The following is a 27,687-nucleotide window of genomic DNA, read 5'->3' on the forward strand; positions in this document are numbered from 1 at the left end:
TATTTTTCAAAATATCGAAGATTGAACGTTTAATTATTCAGCCTTCGACATTTGGTAAACCAAGATAGGTATCGAAAAATTGTATTCTTATTTTTCGCCTGTATTCATAAAGATACTAAAATTCATCATCAAAGTTGTAAATAGGGTTCCTTATATGGATGGAGACACTTGGTTTTTTTCTTTTCTATGTCTTTGCTAATGACTTTCTATTAAAAAGTTTGTTTTCATTCGTTCCAAGTGAAAATTATCAAAAACTTTCAAAATATGTCGTTTGTTGAGATTTCTCCTTAAGAGCAATGTATAATATATCAATTTTCAATGATATTTTTCTTAAAAATTTGCATTGATACCTAAGCTGAAATTTTAACCACATATTCTTTGAGTAAAAGTCTACCTATAAAAAAATTTTGAGCCTTTAAATCAATTATTGTTGCAATGCTCCTGATACATCCTTAAGAAACTTAGAATCAGGTAGATAGAGAAAAATGTGCAGACTTTACATTCTATTATATGACAGAAAATAACAGAAATTTTAGACAGTTTGAAAATGTAATCTGAAATTTTCTAGTATTGGCTTTTTTTTTAGAAAGAGGAAAAATAATGTTTAAAGAAAAAATTTTGTTTTACTACCAGACTAGAACACACATATATATTATATGTGAGTATATGCAACTAAATAAGATGCATTAAAATAAAACTATTTATAATTAATATAACAGGAACTTAGACTTTTTTTGTGTATGACGGGCGCCGGAATCCAGTTGTCAGCAACTACTATAAACTACAATATTCATATTATGTTAAGTGCATACAACAAAACATTTATATAAAGTGAGTACTTGATTATATTATATATTTATTTATAAAAATAAAATTTGATTAATTATACCGACACATAAGCCACCAAAAAATAAACTAATTTCTTTTGTAAATAACGAAGACATCAAATTGTGATAAATTAAATTGTTTTACTTAAACTTCTTTTTGTTTTAGTTTTGATTTTGGTAAATGTTTGTTTTTTTCTTAAAGTCTAATTAGTAAATGTTTCTTTTGTTTGAAATTAATTTTGTGTTTTAAATAACTGAAAATATTTTCCTATAAATATCTGGATTTTTATCTTCTTAAGAATTTAAGAATTCTTTAAAATAAATAAAAAATCGTCAACCAAACTTAATGTACAAAATCTCTTTTTAAAAAATGTGGTATAGAAAGCAATAACAGAATCTAAGATTATAGACTAAGAGAGACAGGTGTTTTTTGTCCGACATAAACTCTTTCTTAATTGATGAAAATATGACAGTTGATGCTCCCTAGGCCCCTTCAGTTAAAGTCCGATGTTTTATGAACTCTTTCTTAAAATATTAAAATTTAGGCCATACGAAACAAGATTATAATCGAGGAATATCCATAACTGATCCTGAAAGAAAAATATTAGCGTTTTTTTAAAATTTGTCAAGTCATGTGAGAGGTCGAATTTTTTCTCCATTTGAATTCCGCATAAAACTTTATTTACAATGTTCAAAATCAAAAACTAACAAAAAAAAATAAATTTTAAGACCATTTACTCCGGCCGTTGAGCTGCTTTTCGTGACCGATTGAGATCCACGAAAAGGCCTATGGTATATTTATTAGAAAAAAGTTATTAACAAATTTCCGGAGAAACCGGGAAAATAGCACTGTTTTTAGACATTTTCGCTTATATCTCGAGTCCTAATGAAACTAGGAAACTCTATGGCATCTCAATTTCAAGGCGGCTGCAGCTGGAAGGAGCCGTGCGGCTATACTTACCTTTGAGCAGTACTGACGCAGACGCAACACACATACTTGATGTTTTTAGCTTTTATACCATGTATTTCATGAAATATACCAAGGTATACTAAGTTTAGTCCCAAGTTTGTAACGCTTATAAATATTGATGCTATGAACAAAATTTTGGTATAGGTGTTCATAAAATTACCTGATTAGTCCATTATCGGTTGTCTGTCTGTCTGCCATCACGATTACTCAAAAACGAAAAGAGATATCAAGCGTAAAAAGTGAGGTTTAGTTCGTAAATGAGCAACATAGGTCAATTGGGTATTGTATACCGTTAGAGATAGAACAAAAGTTTAAATGTAAAAAATGTTTCTTATAAAAAAATAAACAACTTTTGTTTGAAACGAAATTTTTTCGTAAACATCACTGTTTACCCGTGAGAGCGCATATTATGCGCAAATTGTAGTATTATATGGTTATATCAGTTATATGTGTGTGACATGTATGTATGTGTAATGTGATATACATGGTATTTCAACAATTCACTCAGTCAATTGTTTGTTTTCACTTGTTTTTATCTAAGTATAAAGAAGGTATCTTAAAATAATGTCTCATATAGTTCTCAAAGAAAAGTGTTTAATGCAACGGGAAATAGATAATTAACATATATTTGACAGATTTCTATTTTTAAACAAAACGAAATATAAAATTTAGGACAAGTCGTAATTACTGCATTGCCTGTCTACATTCAAGATTTTATGTTATTAGATGGATGGTTCAATTAAAACGGAAATTGATCATTAGGTACTGTATTTTGCGTTTTTATTGTCAAACTAATCTTAAATATCTAACGTTTATACAGAAAAACGTAATTTAATGTTTGAAATTTTGGAGATCAAACGAAGATGATGATAGCGTGATGACGTTTATTATTTACTTCCTCATTTATTATATCCTCCCACCTATGGATAGTATAACATACACAAAAAATGTATAAATAATTTTAAAACGATTATATTTATTTGCTATAAAATTTCAACAATAAAATTGTTCACATTGTAAATAATATTTTGATTTAAAATATAGCATACATTTGATATTGAAATTTTCTGCCTTTTCACATTTTCTGAAAAATATTACTAGACGCTTAAGGTAATGTGGACCATGAAAGCAAAGAACTGACGACACCATTTTTAACACGAGTCCCTTGAACCAGCTTCACCAGTTTAAAGTATCAGCTAAAACTTCTAATATTTAGAAATTTATTTCTCTAGCTTTGGCAGCAATGAAGAACTTGTATATAGAATTAGAGCTGTATTAGTCGGATCAATGTTATAAACGGGGGTTGATTTCAGTAATTTGTAGACGAAAGCTCGCCATCTTAAGGCTTTGCAGACCTCCACAGCCCACCCAAAATGAGCAAGATTGTCGAAAACATGTTTTTGAGTTAATTTAAGTTCAAGGCAGTTCCTTTTGGGCGTTACAACTTCTTAACGCTCCCATCTCCTTTTTTTAAAACTAAATACATATATTTTTTCGAAAGTTTTAAGACTTAGTGCACCTCTAGTCACCCTATTAGCTCAGTTGCATGAAGGAGGTGCACTCAGCCTCTGAAATTGAGGAGCTGATAAATGAAATTATCAGCGGAAAGGTGGTTAAACATATATATGATATCACAATGGACTCTATAGCCTAAGTGTGTCCTTCGTGGACAATCAATATAACCTAACCTAACTTAGTGTATCTCTAAAATCGCAGCAAATTCGATTGAGGAGTCAATAATTTGTCAAGGGTTTTTATATTATCTACTGTCAAATGTTCAGTTCTCCTTATTGTCTTTCTTTCTATGTAAATATTTAATGTATTCAGAAATGTGAAAAGACAAGCTTCCCATTTCAATCAATAGTATCGAATACTAAATAGTTTAATGAAGAGAAAATATGACCTTAGTGATGGAGCTCTGCTGCTCATAAGCTTTTTGTTTTATTTTAAATGCCAACCATATTGTATTAGGTACATTTAAAAGAATAAATTACTTGATAAAAACAAACAAAATTTACAATATTTATTTACATTAAAATCATCATTAAATAAAGTCATGTAATGGAAATTATTCATAAATAATGTCATAATTTCGAGATAATAAGAATTATTTATTAATAAATACTAATTTTTATGGTTGAATAATAAATTAAAGTGCTGAGCTCTGTTAAAAGATTACGATTTAAAACATTATATTGACCATATAATCAATCACTTCAATTTTATGGAATAAGAATCATATTTTAAAAAAATGAATAAGAATCGTATTTTACCTTATATTTTACTGCATTCATGCATGTGGATTCAAAAATGTTGAATATTAAACATCTGAAATTAAATGAAAGAATAATTAATTAGTGATTAAAGGTAGAATTGTTATAATACCTACTTATCAATTAAAAATATGCTATGATAACTTAAGCTAATATAAAAAATTGCAAAAAAATAAAGTTATCACGATTAAGCTATGAGAATTCATTTGATTTTTCGAAAAACTATTACGAAAAAAAAAAATGTTACTAACATTTTTACAACGACCGTTTCATTTCTCTTACTATTGCACGGGTCAGGCCATTTTTCGTCTTGAATTAAGTTAAAAACCATGTTTTAAGTAATTATATTACAGAAAAAAATAAATAAAAATTAAATTTTTGACTGGTTTTGAAAATGTTTTGGTTAATAGGATAATGCATGTCGGAAAGTTTTGAGTCATCTCGGTACTTATGTGACACTCCATATAAAAATTGAATGAAATCCACCAATTTTGATTTTCTTTGGGAGAGTTTTATCCGAGTTTTAACATAATATATGTGGATGGTTTCAAAATATAGAAGGTTGTAACGTTTTCTTCAAAAAACTCAGTAAGAATAAATTATGTTAAACGTTTCAAAAGAAAGTGTCTATATACAAATCACAAACGGAAGTTTATCGTGTGATTAATGTTTAAATATTTTTAGGTGTCCGGAAGTTATTAATACGTTTTTAATGTAAAAATTTGATCAAAAATGGCTTTCAATATTTACCACGTAATTTATAACCACCTCAGAGATGAGAAATTTATAAAAATGAATTTTTTATCCTTATAAGTAAACAAATTATTTCATGAAGTAATATTCATATACAGCGTTGTTCAAAAAAATGTTACCACCATAGTGAAAGAACAGTATGCATTTTAATAAAATATTACTCTTTTACCTAGTATGTTCTTCAAATACACTTCTTACCCATTTAAGTGACAAGATCTTTTAGTACAACGTGTAGTTTAGTGATAACATCTCTTTGGACAAAATAGGTTTCATTTACGTGGTAACATCCTGTTGAACATTCCCGTTATTAAATTTAAATGACTTAATTGATTATTAATAATTTATTGATTTCATTTGGTATTCCGATATGAACTTCTTCCGATTTTGTCGTTCTCAACTTGTCCGAATTTGCTAAAAAAGTTAAATAGAAGATATTGTAATCGAGTAAGGAGAAAAGACATAAGAAATTGAAAATTGGTACGTAGCCTTTAGTTTTTGGTTAGTATAGAGCCTAATTTAATACCGATCAAATCTGACAATATTAGGGCGGTGAAAGCGATGAAATTCGACTTCAAATTTTGTATATTCAGATAGGAAATGGTTATATTGAGCGTATGCCTGAAAGCTTGACTGAAAACTGACTGACGTGAAAATTATACAACGCGGTATTCTTTTTTTTAAATGTTTTTGAACACGTTTCATACTTTGATGGATTTTTCAAAATTATCTGTAATTAAATGTTAGATAATATTTGAAAGATTGTAAAAATTTAATTTTTAACATTGAAATCACACAAATTATTATAATATTAATTCCTATTGTGTTTCAGTGTCTATAACGATTCGGTATTCATGGGTGGAAATCAACTAACGTTTTCAAAAACAAATTGTCTAAAAAAACAATTAGTATTATAATCAAAGTAAACCGTTTGATACCGTTATTTGTTTAAATCTTATAATATGTGTATACAATTAACTATTGTCTTATTCTACACCAGTATCCAGGCCCGTGCGCAAGGGAGCAGTTTTGAGGGTCAAACCCCCTCCCATTGAAAATCTGTCCACATAAATTTTGAACAATATAGTCATGTAAATGCATTTATTTATGAAACGCATTTCTATTGACTAGTCAGATATCCATTTTGAGCTCGGTACATTTTTTTACATTGTCTTTGAGGTGAGTACTTTAAACAGAAAACCTGTATTTTAGCGAGTATTGGCGAAGAGTTCAGGAACATTTTCAAAACCATGAGCGATATCTGCGATGAAAACGAGATAGAAGTGTGGAAGCCAAAGTTCGTCTCAAAGCACAGACTCAACGCTCGAATATACAGACTGATTCAGTTGAAGATTACATATCGAATTTTAAATCATCGCAATATTTTATCAAATTTAGTTTGTCTCTTTCCCAATTAAATGAAAAAGTTTGATGAAAATTCTTGCTCGACTTTATTAACTAGAATAAAAAATTTTGTACGATGATTCCTATGACATCTGTGTCGACGAAGTTCAACTTTGGCAAAAACGCTTTGCCGAACGGTGTGCCAAAAATTCACTCGAAGCCCTGACAGTTTTACCTGCGACAACAGCGACGATATAACGCTCTTTTTCAACCTTGCGTCGTCTCAAAACATACCTTCTGAAGATCGGCTAAACGGTTTAGTACGCGCTCAATATTCATCGCGGTGGAGAGGTCTATACACACAGAGTTTTGGGAAAAAATGTTTCTGTACCTCGCAGAATTAACTTATTGAAAAGCAGTGACTAAATATCACATTTTGACCTAATTAAGTGATGTCTTACTCGAAAAAAGAATTTCTTGTTTTTATTGACTTTATGCCCTAGCATGGCAACCAAAAGTTTGACCCCCTCCCTTGGATAATTCCTGCGCACGGGCCTGCCAGTATCATACTAAATAAAACACAAAATATCATTTATAAAATAATCAAGATGTTTGTGTGATCTCATGCTGTGGTAAAACAATTATCAAACCTATACAATAGCGTTTTGTTTATAAATTAAACAAACTAATGTCAATCGAAATGATGATGGTGGCTTTTTATTTTTAGTTGTAAATCTTTGTTCAAAATAAGACAATCATAATAATATATCTAGATACATTTTTATAACAAATCATCTTTTTTATTGATGTGTCTACTATCACGCTGATATTTTTACTTCTATACAATCTCAAAAAAATAGGGGAACACAACAGTTTACTAAAAAATGATATATAGTCAAAAATACATTTTAATATTAAAATTTAAGTATATCCCTGTATATTATAAATGTGAAAGTGAGAATGTTTGTTTGTTTGTTTGTTACGCTTCCACGCAAAAACTACCGAATGGATTTGAATGAAACTGTCCACCAATATAGCGCATATATCAGAATAACACATGAGCTATAAAAAATACTTTTCAAAGGACAAGCTTTTATTGTATTAAACAGCAGAAAATACTTTTGTAGGAGTCATACATAACTTAAGTTTTTTTTTTGATACAATATGCAAATAGAGTCGCTATCAAGGGTTCTGTGAATATAAAAAGGTTGACAAGAGATTAAGATTTTCTTTACTTTTTGACTCGTAGAATTGATTTTTGATGGACCCAGAATCGTCTACAAGGTTAGCTTTTTGCAAACCTTTTTAGGGGTTTTAAAAACGTCCTACATCTGATCGACCCAAAAATTCGTATACATAATTTTTTTTTTTAAACCAGTACGTTCCAGATCCACGTTCTTCGTCAGTTCCCCTCAGATTAAGAAAGTTTTTGCAACGGCCAAAAGAGGGAGTGGGGGTTATTGTCAGAGCGAACGAATTTGAAACCAAGCAGCGTCATCTAACTCGAAGGTTTGTACTGCATAGAATTAACAAATACAAAATCTTATTTTCTGTTATTTTGAAGAGTGATTACTCGATTTAGAAAAACATTTTTCTGGGAACTTTTGACTTAACTAACATTTTTGTGTCGGTTAAATGAAAGATCTTCAACGCTTAAGATAGGAGGGAAAAACTTCGCAAACGAATATGGAATTATCAAAACCCCTTTGTACGCGTCAAATAACGTAGGAATGGGTCAATGAGAAAAATCTTCCTAGAGCGACTAGAGTGTAATAAAAATAATTCTAATGAATAGTTTAAACTTTTGGTAAAGGGTTAGTTAAATTCAACATGTATGACGTCAAATTAAATTGAGTTAATTAACGCAACAACACATATGTTTGTTTGTTAGCTGTTTAAACTAAGTTTTTTTTATCACCATCTTTTTGCTTGACAAGTGTATTTATATTATTTAATTAATATAAATATCATAAAATAAATTTATGTATATTATTTACATATCTACTTCTATGAAGGCATGCAGATATTATTAAGCTTCACACTTCAGATAGCAGCTTTATATGCTGAATTAATTCAACGGGTTCGTATAAATTTAAAGCAACATCATTTTTATCGAACTTTTCTCAAAAAAATTTTATATTTAATTTTTAGATTTAATAACGATGAGAAATAAAATTTAAAGAATAAAATTTTACTTTCTTGTACCCATGGAACTTTATGTTATGCGATTTTTTAGGAGTTTCATATAACGTTTTCAAAAGTACTTAGTTCATGAATTTTGAAACAATAAACAAGAGCAGCGTCCAATTAAAAAAAAAAAAATTATATTTGAAAAATTCTCCATTTATTTAAAAAATGCAATATTCGAAGTAAATTATTATCGCTCTTAAGATAAGAATCATGTAATTCCGAAAATATTTTGACTGCAGCAATATAATTTAAACGTGTATACTGTCGCAATATGGTAAATAAATTACTTTTAGCTTACGATACAAATCAGACTGCACCAGCAGTCAATAAGTAATATAAAGAAAACGTTATTTAAAAAAATTGTGTTATTTTTATACACTTGGATTGTAGCATATTTTTTAAATTTATTAAAAAATACTTTGGCAGCCATGCCAAGTGCAATATTTAACACCTATTATATTGGTTTATCGTGTAGTCTGAGAAAGAATCATAGCATGTGTTCTTTTAAATTCACTGTTTTTTAGCCATATTATACGCAAAAACGTGATAAGAAGTAGACATTCTAAGAAAATAAAAACTTTTTCTACATGTAAATTTTCTCCGGAGAAATTATGGATGGTTAGAATATAAAAATAAACCATTTTCACTCGCTATATGATGGTTATTTTAAATTTTTTTAACGCATTTTGTATCCCTCATCTAAATAATCTCATCTGTTTCAAACTTATCGAATATAAGTAATACAAGTATGCTGTACGTTATATATCGAAAAGTAATCATGGCTATTTTTAATTAAATTAATTTTTATCAATTTTTTCATGAACGGTTTTTAGCTGGCAAGAATTTGCTATTATTATTCGTAATTAAATTATCTTTCTTCTGAAACCAATTTTGATTGGTTAACAGATCAGTGAAGACCTGTTCATACCATATGAACAGGTATGTCAATATAGGTAGCTACAACGATCTGTTAACCAATCGAAATTGGTATCAGAAAGTAAAAGATGTCTGCAAAAGTAAAGGATATCTGTCTGCAAAGCATCGTTCATGGAAAAATTAATTTAATGAAAAATACATGAAAACTTTCGATAAAAAAACTATGATGGACGTGTTTATAAATCAATAAAATTTCATTAAAAATATACCTCATCTGGTTATCAGATGAGTGAAGATTTATCTTATACTGCCTCTTTGACTATTAGTTCAAATAAATTCAATATGGAAAACAAATTATAGCTGTTGTTAGATAATGCATAAATGTCAAATTAATTTAAGATAATTTTACTGCAGAAGATGTTCAAATAACTGGAAACAATTTCTCATATAACTAAAAATATAATCAGTTTGTTATTTTTTTTATAATCGTATTTATTGAACATCGCATTGATTGGTTCAGACAACAATAACCACACATAGCAAATAATATTAATAATAAGAATACTGTAAGATGAGACATTAAATTTCTAATTGAATAATGAATATTATAATATTTATTCTATTTTAAAATTGATCACAGTGCCTACAATTAATTATGTGTATTTAAATATAAAATTATATGCAAATGTCATTGACAGACATACATAGTACATAGATTATGTACAGAGTGATTTAAAAATAATGGAAGTAAATTATTATTTTGAGATTCCTCCATAGAATTTAATACATAGAGAACGCCATGGCAAAAAATTTTCGATATGATGAATGAGAGAGAAGACTGCCAGTTAGTTGCTATGTGTCCTTGTCGAATCTATATGTCATTGGATAAATATTGTATACATTCTACAAAATCTCTGTGCATCATATGATTATGACATATGACTATGACAAGGACACATAGGAACTAACTAGCAGTATTTTCTCTCATTCATCATATATATTTATGAAAATTGGGTAATAATAACCCTATGATTTATTAATTTTGATGAATGTTTAAGCAAAATACAGCGCTAGCGACTAAGTTGGAAAAAAGAGACTTTGTCAGACAACCTCGTACTTTAACTTATTTTATAGTTATAACTTTGTCCTTTATACTAAATAGTTTAAAGTTGAAACTACCCATCTTGTATAATTGATTAGGTGATACGATGCAAATCACATGTAAATTATTATATTAATCTTACTGAACATATGAACATATGCAATGTGTGTTCATACATAAATGTGGTTGGTTGACTGACTAACAACTGGTTGTTATTGCTATTGATTGTTGTTTGATATTCTTCAACTTTACAGACAATCAATTTCTATTAAGTATTATGATACTTAATATTCTAAAAGTTTTTTATATTGCAAAATGAACAAATAGAAAACTTTTCTACAAAGTTATAATAATAATAAATTTCTCGTTCCCAACTATCAGTCAGTAATGTAACGTAAATTTAAAAAGAAACTTTGGAATTGCCAATTGAAAAATATTCTGTTGATACAAACAAATCATGCGTTTGTGTCAACTTCACTACTCAACCCCATACGGTAGTTGTATCACATTCGTGGCACCATTCGCTATATTTGATCTCGCGATGAGGTTGAGACAACCTCATATTGGTTGGTATTTAGAATTTTTTTTTTCAGTGAAATAATAATATATAAATTTGTTGCAAATAAGCTCTAGCATAAGTCTTTCCAAGATGGCCATCGAATTACCAAACAGCCTGTCAAGTTAATAAAAGCGAGTTAAAAATTATAGGGCCTTTTTATGTTGTTTTGGACAAGAATTGAGGCCTCATTGCTATTGACATATTGGTAATAATTCTTGCATAATATCATAAATTATAATTTGTTTCATCATTCATTCGACATAATTTCAGTTTTTATTCAAACTTAAATCCATTAATAACACATAAAGCAAGATAGATACTTACTCACTTAAATGAAACGAAATTGATTAATTTAATTTGTTTATGTTTATGATTAATATTATGTGTTTTATAAAAATGTTCATTAATCAAAAATCTAATAAGTATTTATATAATCAAAAACAACAAACACATCAATTATTTATCCATTTGAAAATAAATATTTTTCTAAACAAAGTGATTTGTTAGTTCACTGGCATTTTTTACCACCAAATCAATCATACAACTTTTAAAAAATAATTACAACTTTTCCCTGAGTTTGCGTTCTTTGCTATAAACTTTTTTCTATATCTATCAATCTTATGTATTGGAAAATTCACTAATGACGTCAAGCAGTTAATATGGTAGTCATACAAGTGAAATTTACAAAATTTAATAAATCCCCGACAAATGTGATTTATTTTTTGTAGACCTATTTTTGGAAACTTGGCTATAAAATGTTCTCAATCATGTGGTTCGACCGTTTAAGGGCTGCGATGTCACTGAGAAACACACAGACGCACAGATATACACTTTAAACTTATAGCATTCCTTCTTAAATCAATATCAAAGTGATGGTCAAGGACATTAGATTAGAAGAAAAGGATACATAGAGAGCTATCATCTTTTGAGACAAATTTTTGGAAATATTTTAATTGAAATTGAAATATTTGAGTTGACTTTGTTCTTTTGAATAATAATGCAAGCATTGAATTCAACACTTTCTATACAGGATATTTCAACAATTAACTCAGTCAATTTTTTGTTTTCACTTGTTTTAAAAGCACTTTCGAAAGACAATGTATTGTTCACAGTTTCAAGAAGTTTTTCCCTTTTACGTCCCTTTTATATCACTTTCTGAGTTCAAACCAATCATTTTGTACACAATGATCACGAAAAACATTTTTACTAAGGTATGAGCCGTATATTTTGAATATAAACTTTATCATATGTACGATGACGTAATGTTTATAGTCTGAAATAATTTATAATAGTTAACAGATTTGCAAATTAATAAATTATTACACGTAACAGAAATGATACTTAATATCTCAATTACAATTTCTTTATAAGAAAAGTGGAATTATAAGGTGGATTGTAAAAATATTTTCCATCATTCTTAGAAAATTTTTCTTCATCAAATCAAGCTCAATTTAAATTGTAAGGATAATTATAGTAAATAATAGAGCCATTGAGAAAATTGCATCATTGGAATTTCCTTAACTCGGCTTGCCATGTGTGAGCAAACTGTCAAACTCCGTTCTTAACGGAGGTCACACGATCGCAATCTTTTTTTAAAATTCCTAATGTGGTTTTTTATCTTTTTATTTTTTTGATGACGTGGGAGATTTTAAAACGGCGAATAATATTAAAGATATCTTGTCTTAGCATCGCTCATAAAACTTCGATATTAGAACAACAAAATTTAAAAAAAAAGACAGCGTTAATGTAATTCAAGTCAAAAATATCGACGATAGAATCTAAGAACGATTTGTTTTTTTCGATGCTTCAGGTTTTTCTAATAACAAAAGGCTATTTTCAGCTTCCGATTCTCATCGGACTTATTCAGACTCTTATTCGTAACTGAATAGAGGAAAATTATAAATTAGAAAATTCATTCTTTTGTTTCAATTCAGACTTTTGTGCGGAAAATATTCGAAACATCTTCTCTCTTTTTTTAAATATATTTATTTATTGATAACATTCGTTTCGAATTTACAACCCAAACAGTTTGATTCGATTTAGTCTACTTTTTAACACGCTTACATACTTGACAATATTTTTCCTTACGGTTATCTTAATTTGTTTTGCCGGAAATATATTGCAAAATTCCTTTTTTATTTGATTTAACTATACGACAAGACAACCTAATATTAACGTACAATAATTTGACGAACTGTTGAGTATTGTTAAAGTAAAAATGTTTCATTTAAAAGACAGACTATCTTTAAAACTAATTTGTAAAATCAACAATATTCATTCATTAATCCAATCATACAAGAGTAAAAAAAATATTAATTACGTAGGAAGATTACATGATGACCTCCTGTGGTTTGTATTATGATAATAATGTAGGTTTGTTTTACTTCTTATAGTCAAGACTCAAGACAGTGAGGTTTATACTGTTGTTTACAACGCCCACAAGTATCAACATAACAAACTATTATTGGAAACATGTGTTTCGTGTGACTTCTGTACACTGTATACCAAAAAAACTGAATAAGTAATCGCATTCTTTATTGGAAAGCCTCATACCAAGCATGCAGAAATGGATACGGGAATAATGATTTTACTTAGTAAAGGCCCCCAAAAAATAGATTACTGAAAAAAACTTTCTACTAAATTTGAATATTTTTAAGATAAAAACAAGTTAACTTTCATTTTTCTCCCATGATTTTTGCCCAGCAGAGATGTTTTAAATAACTATAGTCTCAAAACCTAGTACAGTCAAAAATGGATAAGCGAGAGTTCAACGGAGCACAATCTCATTCTCGCTTATAGAGGTTTCTCACTAACCCGAGTTTTTCGCTAATGCAGGTACATGTGTAGCGTTTTTCTCTTATAGAGGTACACAGCAAGTACGAATGTAGTAAATTGTAGCTATAGTTCCTCCTAAATAATATAAATAAATAAAGCTCGACTGTCGCTTATAGAGGTATAGATAAGTAGCAGTCTCACTTACGGAGGTCCATGAGGGAAAAACGACTCTCTCTTGCAGAGGTTTCTGTTTCTCGCTAATATAGGTTTTGGGAGCTTAAAATGACGGATCCTGGCTATTACTCTCACTTATAGAGTTTTCTCACTTATCCATGTAAATGTTCAGTTAGAACTAGAAGTGACAAGATGTAGACATTCCAATACAAAAGTTTCAAATTACCTACATTTTTATAAACAATTATGGAGAATTATCTCCGATGGATAAACCTCCTAAAAAGTGATGCAAATTCAAGATTATTTTGATACTCTGGCGAGTAGGTACAGCAATAAATCCTCCGCTTTTAAATAATTTCGTATTTATATTTTAATTTTAATAAAAGTTAGTTTTTTAGTTTTTAAAATTGCCACTCATTATTTTGGTTTCTATGTCATGTATCGAAAACTAGTATACGAGAAGGGTGATCTTTAATAGACGTAAGCCTTGCATATTTTTCGAAAATATATGATATTTATTATCCTTATATCAACCTTGAACAATGATGTCAACTTTTGAAAAGGGTTATTTTATTACTAATCAATATACAAAAATATGTAAGAAATTTATACAGGTTAATTGACTATTGAGTTTTGTGATTGAGTTTTGTTGCCTTCGAGTGTACAAATTAAAAATCAGTTAATATAAGATGCACTAAATTTAGCTGATATAGAAATAGTTTAATTAATTATTTAAATACACAGAAAGTGATGCTGGAATTAATGTAAACAAGTTCTTGAATGACATGCATTATAGAAAAATGTTTAGAACTGTTTAAAATAGTAATTAGTTTTATTATTTATAGGCTTATAATTAATCAGTATTTAATTGAAAGTAGTGTATAATTTAAAAATAAGAAAATTCAACACTTTAAAATAAACGCATTAATAAGTACACAAACTGCTCTGAAGTAATTTCAGTAATTTTTATTTTTTTTAAACTTGTAGTTCGTTTGAAACAAAAAATTATATCTTCAGCATCAAAAATAGACTTATAAACTTTTTTACTTCGTACATTTTTATAGGAAAACTAGTTTTTTCTCACGATTTCGCCCCGATAGTGACACATTTCAATGAAATCATTAAATGATATTCAATGAATGAATCAAAAATTCATTTAGAGAAGTTTTCGGTTTTTACCGATATTACGTTTCATGGAATTTCAAGTCGAATGCAAAAAATCGACGAAAATCTTAAAATTGAATGAAAAGGTTAACTTTAGGGAAGTTTTTCTCATTTTTAGGAGGTTGCGCTGTAGATAAGCTATAACAACATTGCGAATATTGGTTTCCCATGCAAACTTTCATCTTCATTTTCACGAAAGAAAGAAGCCTATCTTTGGTGTATTACATCCAGTAGAAAAAGATACTTATACAGTGCCATTATCCTTCTCCCAACTTACTCTCTTAGTGTATAAACTAGGGTACAAAAAGAACATATAGGCTTGATAAGGCTTATAATAAATACTTTTCATAAATGTATAAATGCATTGTTTTGAAAAAATTATTACAATTATGAAAGAAGATATTTTAAAAATAGTTATTTGAAATTTATATGCACTAGACAAGCCAGTTAAAATTATTATGAATCATAAAAGATAAAACTTCCTCCGGTAAATGCTTTAATAGTTTCAATTTAATAGTAAACGATTATATCAAGATTTCAAGATTATACAAATAATAAATATAAAATGTACAGGATGCTCGTATAAAAATATTTTTCTCTTTGTTATTTATATAAATAAAAGTTTCGAAAAAAACACCTGAAAATTCAAAGAAAAAAAAAATGCATCAATATTACAAAACTTTCTACACAATTTGTTTCAGTATTCGAAAAACCAGTTTTTTATAGTTTTACTTAGAAACTAGTTAGTTTGGTCCAAAACTATTATTGGACTAATTAGCTGGCTGACTCTCGAAACAAAAGGAAAGAAGTGGTCGATAGTCGGTATTCTAATACATGCCCTACACTTCGTTTCCAGAAAGAAATGAAAATTCGACTGTAAAATTTGGAAAAATATCCCCCTGGAGAATGGTTGGTTATATTGACATACCTCGTAATATGAACTTAGGGTATCACTTAGGTTATAAGTCTCATTACTTATTTTTCACTGATATTATTTCATCTACCCGTTTATTTTTGAGAAACTGAGGGCACCATTTTCATGCATATACCATGAACTATAGCAGCCCATCCATTTTTGTTATGGCGGCGAGAATACAACTGGTCCTCCTACGTTGGCAAGCAATTTATAGTTTAATTAATTATTGTCATACCGAAATTAATTTCAGAAACACGATAAAACGAAAAATAAAATAAATTTTTCAAATACAATAATAACACATGCCTATGACTATATCCAAAAAGCAATTTCCTTCTCTTTTAAGTTACCATTATCTTCCATCGTGAAAAAGTAACAATCATATCATATAGAGTGTTCCGAAACGATTTCTGGAAAATGAAATCATTTTCCGCGAAAAAACTAACTGCAATTTATCGTCAGAAAGCAAGAAGAATGTACGTACGAATTGATTGAATTTCTTAATAATCGATGTAGTATTTTATCAAAGGTATAGATGAAAAGCATGTGATATTGAAAATTCGCGAGTACGAAGCTGTAAGCGATTTCAGGTGGTGCATGTAAATGAACTGTTGTGGAAATGGAGAGAGGGGGCTTACACTTTGCATAGTAATATGCTATGTACAAACAATTAAACATATGTATAAATAAATTGAATTGAAAAACGGATGCAGGTTTTTGTTTCTTTTATAATCAAACCATTGATGCATAAATACACTTTTCTGCTTCGATTTATCAACATCAGTTGGATGGAGTACATAACACATAATGTACCGTGGAAGTGACTACATTAACACATAAAATAATATAACAAATCACATCGAGCATGTAAAAAAATAAAGCAGTCAATTTGACTCACACATTGAGAATGCGCGTTTCCTTTTATTATTATTGTTTATTGGTCATATTTTCCCCGAATATATAAACTTATGCACTGTATCGAAGGTGAACGGGGAAGGGTGTGGGTATGTTATAAATTCATTTCACGACCCTCAAAACACTAATTTATTGGTTTATGGAAATATCTGATGCAAAATTTTTTCTCGCTAGTTCTGCACAGCTTCACTGGCCTGTTTTTATTCAAGTAGGGTTTTGTTTACTAAACAGATCGAACGGGAGGCTAATTTCAGCAAGTTGGGGGAGGGGGTTATTCTCAAAGGGAAAAACGCACAACATTTTTTTTTGTTTTCAACATTTTTATGACTTTCCACGATTATACTGGAGGGTTGAAAATTGATAACTAGATTACGTTACTGTCAAGCATGTGGCTTTTGGGGATATCAATTTCTTAGTTCCTCTTACTTACTTTTTATGTCGAAATATTATGTTTTTTTGCGGTTTGCTTTGAACATCTGTATAGTCTGAATAAATTGAATTAGAGGGTTAATAATCGGTACGTAGATTGAAAGTCAATTATGACCTTTTTAGAGTCAATTATGACCATTTCAATAGAAAGCATTTTTAATCAGAAATATTTAAAGAGGGAGAAATATGACTTAAGTGATGGAGATCTGCTACTCACGAGTTTTTTTTTTTTTTTTAAATTAAAAATTGAAATATCAAAATAACTTTCCGCACGTTGCGCCTGTTTGTTTTGAGTATAAAGGTATTTGACCATCATATTTTATCATAAGTTGGTGTATACGATAATTATCTGTACCTACAATATATAAAGGATGTTTGTGAAAGCTATACATCGCATTGGGGATGTTCCGTATAAAAAAATAATGTCCTCAGGGTAGCAAATCGAATTATTCTTATCAAGTTCCCTTACCACGATTCACATAGCTCATGAATAGCCATCACTTCCGTTTGATACACGCTACAGTGATCCGGTTGCTGAAATGATAGACGCAGATCGAGATCTTCAGCGAAGATCCCACAACCCACCCTCTTGTCTAACTTAGATCCGTCAGTGTAAAAGACGACGCCCTTTGACTTAAAGGTGATGATACATGTATATCGAAATATAGCTAAAAAAAAAGACAAATCTTATGAGCTTGCAACTGAATAATTTCGTGACATTTCAATTATCAAGAGTCGACTGTATTTCTTATTTCTATTGGTTGAAAAAATTATAACATAACTTGTGAATTAATATGAGCTTAAGTTGTCTGCAGTAAATGACATAATTATATCAATAATTTATTTAATTTTTAAATAACTTTCGCACATATGGTTTTTATAATAATGATTGTTGATATTTTATTTTATACTGCAGATACCATATTTATAGAGATCTGATGAAATTAACAATTTATATTTTTCATTTTCACTACAACAACTAAAAGGGGTAGAGGTACTGTATAAAATATCATTAACTAATATAAAGGCGATGAATTCCGGGCACCTGTTTTACTAATATTTCAGTATTCAAATACTGTTTTTAAAATTTATTTATTATTTCTATGAATTACCATAATTATTAAACACATATTATAATAATATGGTCATATTCATAAAAGATATGAATCTTTAATTAAATATTCAATAACAATAGTTGAAAGGATCTTATTAATTGATATGATAAACACAGTATCAGTCACAATATGGTCATGAGGAGCACTCATCGTAGATAGAACATTGATTGTTTTATAAATTTCATAGTTGAGAGACTATATTTGATCACACAATAGACTGGGAATAACCCATATATTGTATCTATTTACTTTTTTTACTAAATCACTATAAATCTAGCTTGAAGAATTCAGTTTTGTACACACACAAAAAAAAAAAACAATTCCGTATTAATATTAATAAAAACATATGGTAGTTGCCTGAATGCTGATTTCAACGTATCTTTCGTAAAATTTGAAAATGTATGAGAATACAACTTTTGAAGTAATGACGTCACAACGTGCTATTTTCCTCTCTTTCTATTTGTATATTTAAATCCTTCATATTTTCGTAGTTTTTGACGTTAATCAAACTTGATTTCACACGATGTTTTGGCTCGATAACGAACGTTGATTGAGGCAATAAAAAATATTAAGAACACTACTTTATGTTGCAGGAAAGAAAGGTAAAAATTAAAAAAATTCGTAAGTAGCAGAGCACAATCACTACCTATTTTCCACATTATAACTCATTTTGGAGAGGCTGCGCAGTTGTTCAGCCATAAAAATAAAGAAAAAAAACATAATATTTTGACTTGAGGGGTTGAGAATTCTTGACACAAACTACATACCGATTTTCAACTCTCTACTCTCTCTCAATTTAGGAAGACTGTAACAAAAAACAAAAATTCATAAACTATCCATAAACTGTGTGCTAGATTTATGCCATGAAGCAGATTTTTCATATAACCTTCCCCGTTTGTTTTGGATATAGGGCATAAGTCTACTATTTGAAGGAAATATGATTAAAAAGGCAACAATAAAATTGTAGAGTTAATAAAATTTCCAACAACTCATTTGAGTTGAATTTTAAAAATTAACTATATTTTGATTATGTAAGCGCAGAGAAATAATAATTTCTCGGCGTTTACACAAAATTAGAAAATGTAAAAATAGTCAAAAAAACATCAGTCAAATCCGTCATTTTCTGAATGAATAAGTTTAGCTTTTTCTGATCGACTAGGAATCTTTCTGTGTGTTTTGTTTCCTTTTCAGAGTCTTAGATAATACTTAACATTTACGTGACTGTGTCATACCGTTATAAATTATCTTTAGCAGTGAAATAAATGTGTTAAAAAGATTTATAAACAACATTAATAACAAAGATATGTATGAGTATTGATTTATAAAAAGTCAATATTTATTTTGACTAACTGGACAAAGATATGTAGTATGCCCATTACACCGCAAGCCCACAATAAAGCGAAATTGCTGATTCTTTTTGTCTACCATTCAGAGGATTGATAAAGGTGCTAGTTTGGTGATAGAGAGAGAAAAAAGGAGTTTTATTTGTGTCGAATTTATGGAAAACTAGTTTTTCGATTTTAGCCTCTTTCGAAGATTTCTTGTGTCTGCCATATTAAAAGAAAGTTCTTGACAAAAAAATAAGTAAAAATAAAATATCAGAAAATTTGCAATTGTACATAAGTGTTGAAAAGCGGAGTATAATTGTAAAAAACAAAACTGTTTTTCAACCCTTTCGACAGTTTTAAACTTCCATTTGATTCCATCCAAACCAATCTCTCCTTTTATCAATGAGTATTTATCAAATGGCAGAAAAAAAGAATCATACGAAATTTGTCTACTGGCATTATACTATGGGCTGACGGTCTATATTCAGGTATACTTTTTTTTAAATAATCCTAATTGATTATATATACTCGAGAACTAATACGAATAAATAATACACATCCGGTTTGTTTTACTTTTGACAAATTTGTTTCTGGATAATTTTAAACCGTTTTTACATTCAAATGTGAATTTTATACTTCTTTTAATAAGAAGATAAAATTAATTAGCATGTAGAAAAGTGATAAAGTTCGGAATTTGGGTCGTTTCTAACAATTTTCAGAGTGTCTACAAAATTTGGTCTAAACCTACTAAGTAATTATCGCCTAGTTAGAATAACAGAAATAATCTATGAATTTTAGATTACGATGATCTTTTGCTCTATCTCTAACGGTTTACAAGGACTATAAGCGTATTCGATAAAGAGTAATTTACTAAACACTAAATGATTGTGTTAAACTAAAAAACAGTTAAAACAAACCTATACAAATATTTTATAAAAGCTGATATAAGTAATTCCTTCTTATGCCCAACCATCATCGTCAACATTAATACGAACAACATCAAATAGATGAAATGTTGCTTCCGTCTGAACAACTGGACTCAAGTCATCTAGATGACCTTCATCAAGGTTGTAACTGTATGTACTGTATGTCACAGGTAAAATTGTCTTGATTAAATTCTAAAAATATTCTTGCAAATGAGTTTCAAAATATGCTTAAACTTCAATTAAAAATTAAAATAGATATTAACAATGAGAATACTGCCGAAGTTTACATTTACTCATTTGATTTGAGCTTCCAAAATTTCTACTTAAATATTTATTCAAATTTTTTCTTGTGTTATTATTATCAAAGTGTCGGATACTCTTTAACATTAAAAACGCACCAGATAAAACATTGTAAGTGTTATTACTATAACGTGAGAGGTGATGAGTACTCTAAGGATGTGGTATACCTACTGTTGTAAATATATTGAAATTGACATAATAATAATAGGGTTTAACATCCGTTTCTCAGACCACGTCTATAAAAGAAGCCACCCACATGATTATTTTTAATCTTTTTTTTTTATTTCTCAAACTACATTCGAATATTAAATTAATTTTAAGATGTGGGTGGAGTCGGTTACTTCGTTCTTAGCCAAGCGACAACAGTGTGATCAATTCCGCCCCATTAACTTTTTTTTCACACTGCCGCTGCCTGGATTCGGAACCGCAACCTCCCAGCTAGAAGTCAAAGCAAGTTAAGACGCCTTAACAAGCTCGGCTACTAGGCCGATTTGACATGCCTTATAATACTTTGATTATAAAGTATCTTAAATCATAGTTCATTCTTGGGTTATTGCTATTTACGAAACAGCAACCATATGAAGAAAAAGTTTACTTACCAGAGAGTAAGAACTCAAGAGAATAGATGTTCATGTCACTTGAGTTTGAAGTAAAGTAAGATTAAAATTTTTCGGGTGCCAAAAGTTAAAGCCATGGTTAAACTGTTTATAATCAAGTTGACTGGTGATTTTACATAATATTTTTACTTTTCTCTCATGACATTTACAGTCAAACCTGGATAAGTAAGAACTGAATAAGTGAGACAACTATATAAGTGAGAGTAATAGCCAGGACCCGTCATTATAAGCTCCCATAATCTCTGTTAGCGAGAAACAGAAACCTCTGTAAGAGTGAGTCATTTTTCCCTCATAGACCTCCGTAAGTGAGACTGCTACTTATTTATACCTCTATAAGTGAGAGTCGAGCTTTATTTTTTTTTTATTATTTAGGAGGAACTATAGCTACAATTATTTTATTACATCACATATTTACTACATTCGTACTTGCTGTGACTTGTTATTGATGCGTACCTCTATATGAAAAAAACGCTACCCATGTACCTGCATTAGCGAGAAACTCGGGTTAGTGAGAAACCTCTATAAGCGAGAATGAGATTGTGCTCCCTTGAATTCTCGCTTATCCAGATTTGACTGTATTTAGATTTTGTTATATTTACCGAATATTCTTGAAGACTTTGTACATAAATGTAATATACCTATCTATGTGTATACAAAAATGTACACAACAAGCAATAAAACATAGTTTTTAGCCTCAGGTAAATATTATTTACTATATAAGAATGCATTGTTTGAATTTATAGAGGTATATGTTTGAGGTATTTGAACTATTATCTTCTGCTTTACTGTAATGAATACAATAAAATATGTACCTACCTTTGAAAATGTTTGAAATATAAGACAGAATAAATTGTATTTCAGATCGTAGGTAAATTAAACAAGTATTTTATCTACTGCATAGTGGTCCCTTGTCCGTGTAAAAGGTAGGTCAAAAACATAAAATGCTTGTTTTAGTGAAGATGTTTTGAATTTTAGCAAATAAATACCGAAGGTGAGGCTGAACCGGAGGTGGTTAGTCAAAAGTAAGCAAAAGCTACTCTACTACTAATAAAATTTGCAGGTTACGATAATGATGGCTAGAAATACTTGTTTTAAGCGCCTAAAATCTTTTCTTTGGATTTTTTAAGAATTTTCGGAAATTTCCAACATTGGCCTAAGCCAGTCCCCTTCAGCTAAGGGTTCAAAAATGTCAAATATACTCCCAGGAAATAACATAGGCTGCGCCAATGTTTACTATATCTGCCTCGGCACAGACTTGCAATACCTGTAGTAGAAGATACGAAGTTTCAAACAAGTTCCGTTTACCATTTCTTATTTCAGAATCATCAAAGGATTTTTTTACTCACTTTGACGTGTTATTCCACCGAATGGGATATCAACATATGATTATTTCAATAGTATCCACCCTCAGCAACTCTTGACCTGATGTGATTATTGTTTTGAGTAAAAACACGACGGTTTAGATATCAAGAGGAAGTTCAAAAATGGTTCTTAGATAATTTTAAGTTTCACCCCTTCGCTCCTAGCTACACCAACTTTGAAATCCTAAATGGCACTTCCTACTTAATAAAATACCTACTTAGTTAAATTTTAAAGTAAGGGTGGCTAGGCTCGAAGGGGTGAAACTTAAAAACTCTATGGTTACCATTTTTGAACTCCCCTTTCGATATCTAATCCACGCGTTTTCACTCAAAACAATAATCACATCAGGTTCATAGTTATTAAGGGTTGATACTTAAGATTTAATCACACTATACAACAATTGTGGAATTTACTTTCAACTCTTTTTACAAAAATGAAATGCATAACATTCTTTTGTTTCGAAAATTTACTTAACAATAGTCGCGTGGATTAAACACATTAAATGTTACCCCTATGTAATTATGACCCATTTTAGAATTCAAATTATGTTTGAAGCAATAATACTTATGGACATCTGTTCCATGCACCTTTCTTTAAAATAAAAAAAATTACATAATTATTCATTTTTTAATTCATTTACGATCAAATTTTGTGTTGATTTTAATTCGCAATAGGCAAGATGTGAAATAGAGGTGGGAGTCTTAGTATGCGACACTCGTAATAAGGAATAATATATTGAAATCTGAGGAATTAACGGCCTTATTTAGAAACAGGCCTCGAATCGAAATTTCAAGATCAAATCTGAAAAGATGTCAGCCTCTTATTCAATAAACCAAAAAACATAATTTAGCTTGTATAACATAAAAAATTAGGAATACATTTGGTCATAAATTCAAGTTAAAGAATTATATTATCAAGGAATAATTTTCAAGAACAAATCTTTTGCTTTTCACATTTTTTGATTATTTGTTACTCTTTGCTAATTTGTAAGTTACTCAAAAAATATTTTGAGTAACTGACGAAAAAAGTACGATCCGGCTGTCGGACTATCTACTGTTACTATACTATAAAATTTACCTCCAGGTGTTTGATTTCCTTTATCAATATATTTTAAATATTATTAAATTGTTGAGAATTAAAAAATTGTAAGGGTGAAGGATATTGAAACTAACTATTCCAGTTTGACATACGATAATAAAATACTGGAAAAAGTTATTACGTACGTGAATTTTGTGCAATTCCAAACATTTTTATAACAGACATCAGAAAAGAGGAGAATAGTTATCAATTCAAACGATGTTATTGTTACACGAACCAGAGGTTACTTAAAAATTTGCGTTTATGACATTTTTTTTAAAATACGAATTACGGAAAACTTATTTTACATTCTAAAAGCGAAAAAATGGATTTTTCCTGGTTTTGATCATGTTTTTCGAAATTTTGAGATAGGAATACGTCAATTTCAAAATCGAATTCTGATATTGCGTATCTAAATCTGAAAGGATAACCAATAATCATCAGAATCAAAAATTGTATAAGTATCAGAGTCAAAAATTGTATAGTTTATATAATTAGTTATACTTTTACGGAAAATAAAGAAAATTTTTAATGAAATATTAATAGAATAACTACAAGTTCGTTATAAAAGCTCTATGAGACCGACGCTTATTTTGGTAAAGATTAAGTTAATAAAGTTAGAAGATGTAACAACTCCTTCAATGGGTTTTAAATAGATACAAAAATGAAATAAATTTTTGGAAGTCGGTTATTTAAGGTGTATTTTATAAAAGTTATATTTTTTTATTTAAAAATTCTTCTGCTTATCTGAAAGAAAACATCTGCCTATCAATTATTTCCTACATTTAATACAAGTTTTTTACGTTGACGAATTAATAACTATAAAAAGTTTTGTATAAGTTTTTTGTATTGCTATGTTTGCAATTGACAATAAATCAATATTTTGAGTCTTTTTGTCTATTAAAAAAACCAGAGCTTTGCGACAAAACCAAGATCCAAAATTTTATTTGTATTCATTTTAATAACTAATTATATCTTTCAAGATGGCATTAGAACATTTTTATTTGTATAAAATTCTATTTTTACCGCCTTTGTTATTTTTAGTGATTGTTACTCGAATCTAAGGCAGATAAGACATATCTGCTGTTTCCACAACTGTCTATAGAAATGAATTATCTCTGCATCTTTAATTTCTCCCGACTCCCTATATCAACATTACTCCCCCAGAGTTCAGTAAATACAGATATTTTTTTGATTATTTGTTTCAAATTCATGTAAATCGACAGTTCTGGGCAGCTATTCCCTTAAATTATTTGAAAGATATTTATTTAAATTTTTAATTAGGGAAAATGTGAGTACAGTATTACGGCAATATAACTAGATTAATTTCACTATTTCTCGATTTTCTAGTTTATTTACCGATCTTATCAGAACTATGATAGTAGGTGGCAACCCTACTTGTGAGCATACTTCATCCAAACTAATAAAAGCGTGTTACCGATAGTAACAGTTTCATGTATAATCAAATGAGCATGTTATTTATTTAAACTAATGTAAAAAAAAAAAACTTTTGGTCAAAATTTCAACATCTATCTACTATTTAGTGATGCGCAATTATAAATAGAAATAAAAAAACTGAAATGGAATGTGTATAATTTGCCTTTAGAGTATTATTTAATTAAAAATAAAAAAAATTATATACAGAATTTATACTTAATGTTGTAAAACTAGTATATTGATATTTAAATTAGATATTATAATTGTATTAACTCTTGGTCTATGACATAATACGTATGAGATAATATCACATTAAAATATTATATATTCATTTGATTGTGTACCCAAAACAGAAAGTGCATCTGTTGCCAGCACAATAAATATTTTCATTTATTACTATCGGAGTCGGTAGTTTTATAGTTGTTATAATGCGGAAAATTTATTAACCCATTGAACCCATGCTATTTTTAAGTCGTGTTTTCTCTGGAAATACGTCAGAGCAGTTCGAAGCATTTGTCTCTTGTGTGACCGTCACTATATTTTGAGATTACTTTTTAAATGCAAAGTTTTTTTATTGTGGTTGCTTAGATTATAATGGCTGAATAATAGAATCTTTTAAAATTCTAATATTAACAAGATTTATGGTTTGATATTATTAACCCTTAACTTGTCCCATTTTGAAGTAAAATTTTTGTTATTTTACCAAACCATACCAAAAATAAATAAATTTTAAAATAAATTGTTTTAAATGAAATCGCTATGATTATAGGCACTTTATTTATTGAAGTATGTAGAAAATTTGACATATAATTATAATTTCCATTTCGGTGCCTGATCATACATTTCTTCAGGTCAGGGTCATTTACAATAATTTAATAAGTGGGGAGATCGTGACAATAAAACTGCACTTACACGAGAGAGATAATAGATCTAAGGTACTTCATTTAATTGATTTTCATGTACTCGCAAATTTTTAGGCAACCCCCAAAAACGAGGGTGTCACCACGACCCTCACCCAGTTCATTTCTTAATATTTGAACATGTTTATTTAGTTTCTTGAACCCAAAATGCAAAGTGATTTCCCTTATAGACTATACCAAATAGCAGGACTAACCAAGTTCTGAAATTGTTACTAAGTAAAGGACCCCGGACACAATACATTGATTTTTGGTTCGGTTAAAATTTTTTGAAAACTAGGGAACTACCTTAGTTTAAAAATCTTTCTCTTCCGAGCTACGTCTAAGGTTATGCCTAACCGAACGTTTCAAAAAATTTTAACCGAAACCAAAAATCAATATCTCATGTAGGTATAACCTTTAAAGGGCCGTAGCTCGGTAGGGAAGGGTTTTTGGGGTTAAGTCCATAAGAATTTTTGGTCAGCATGATCAAAACTACCTTCATCCATAGTTTTCAAAAAGTTGTAATCGAAACCAAAAATCAATATCTCATGTAGGGATAACCTTTGAAGGGCCGCACTTCGGCAGAGGAGGGTTTTTGAGGGTTGAGTCCTTCAGAAGTTTTGATCAACATAATCAAAACTACCTAAATCCAGTTTTCAAAAAATTTTAACCGAAACCAAAAATCAGCGAATTATGTCCGGGGTCCTTTGCCATAAGCTGCTTAACAAAAAGTAACATTACTTGTTTATAAAAACTGAAATCGCCACTTCTAAAATGACAAAAGTAATTACATAGTCAGATATTTATTCTATAGTATTATAAGCTGTTATGGCTATTTGCATAGTTTATTCATAGTTTGATTATACATACTATTAAAGTAGCAAAACACATATACATAATAAATAGTATAATATAAAACACATAATAATTTTATAACCATATAAGACAAAAGTTCAGTGAACGACACGACACGACCGACAACGCCTACATATGCACAAAATGTGTATATACAAAAACATATGTATTAATATTTCAATAAATATTATTCAAAGTAATTGAAGCGTGAGGAAATCATTAATCTAGGCCATCAATTTCTGCAACAATATATGGATAGTTTTCAAATAACGCGAATAGGGCAGCAATAAGCTTTTGTCCACTAAGAATAAATAGGTTGATAAGCCAAGTCTATAATCCTCAAAATTTAGGCCATACTTTTCAAATTTGTGATCAAAATTAACATAGCTCTAATAGGTTTCAAGAATGTGGAGTCCTGGTCCCGGAATTAAGCACATAAGTGATAGCTAGCGAAAAATTGACATAACAGCTGAAAAGAATGACCCAAAATTAGTGGGTTTCAAAAAA

At 29.3% G+C, this 27,687-nt stretch overlaps 1 protein-coding gene across 1 annotated transcript in view; it reads right to left on the minus strand.

Annotated features, from left to right (window-relative positions):
- Positions 1–4,134, minus strand: part of LOC123293899 (pleckstrin homology-like domain family B member 1) — a 53,706-nt gene extending 49,572 nt beyond the window's left edge. The window contains exon 1 of the mRNA XM_044874889.1: positions 4,071–4,134. The gene's annotated coding sequence lies outside the window, so the exon portion shown is untranslated. The remainder of the gene's footprint in view (positions 1–4,070) is intronic.
- Between the last annotated feature and the right edge of the window lie 23,553 nt (positions 4,135–27,687).

This window comes from Chrysoperla carnea, chromosome 2 (genome assembly GCF_905475395.1).
Source record: "Chrysoperla carnea chromosome 2, inChrCarn1.1, whole genome shotgun sequence".
NCBI lineage: Eukaryota > Metazoa > Arthropoda > Insecta > Neuroptera > Chrysopidae > Chrysoperla > Chrysoperla carnea.